At 60.2% G+C, this 495-nt stretch overlaps 1 non-coding gene across 1 annotated transcript; it reads right to left on the reverse strand.

The window, feature by feature from the left end:
* Window positions 1-214: 214 nt before the first annotated feature.
* On the reverse strand, window positions 215-290 carry TRNAG-GCC (transfer RNA glycine (anticodon GCC)). Its single transcript has one exon. It is a non-coding gene; the product is annotated as a tRNA-Gly (tRNA).
* Between the last annotated feature and the right edge of the window lie 205 nt (window positions 291-495).

Consider the following 495-nt stretch of genomic DNA (forward strand, 5'->3'; position numbering starts at 1 on the left):
GCAACACTCTGCCCACCAGGGGGTGATGCTCTGCCCCTCCAGGGCGTAGCTCTGCCTCAACCAGAGTCACTCTAGCGCCTGGGGCAGAGGCCAAGGAGCCATCCCCAGCGCCTGGGCCATCTTTGCTCCAATGGAGCCTTGGCTGCGGGAGGGGAAGAGAGAGACAGAGAGGAAGGAGGGGGGGGTGGGGAAGCAGATGGGCGCTTCTCCTGTGTGCCCTGGCCGGGAATCGAACCCGGGTCCCCCGCATGGCAGGCCGACGCTCTACCGCTGAGCCAACCGGCCAGGGCCTGACTTAGATTTTTTTAAAAGATGAAGAAATGTGAGGTTGTCTGCTCCTCAGCACTGGGGACCAAATTCATGCCTGTTGCACAGATCACCTTTGGCTTAGGCAGCTCTCACAAGTGTGTAAAGTGCAGGTAGGTCCCTGGACCTCCATGCAGAGGGCTGGCTGCTGGTCTTCTCACCCAGTTTCCCACCTGAAGGATCAGGACC

This window comes from Saccopteryx bilineata, chromosome 4, assembly GCF_036850765.1.
Source record: "Saccopteryx bilineata isolate mSacBil1 chromosome 4, mSacBil1_pri_phased_curated, whole genome shotgun sequence".
NCBI classification, from domain to species: Eukaryota; Metazoa; Chordata; class Mammalia; order Chiroptera; family Emballonuridae; genus Saccopteryx; species Saccopteryx bilineata.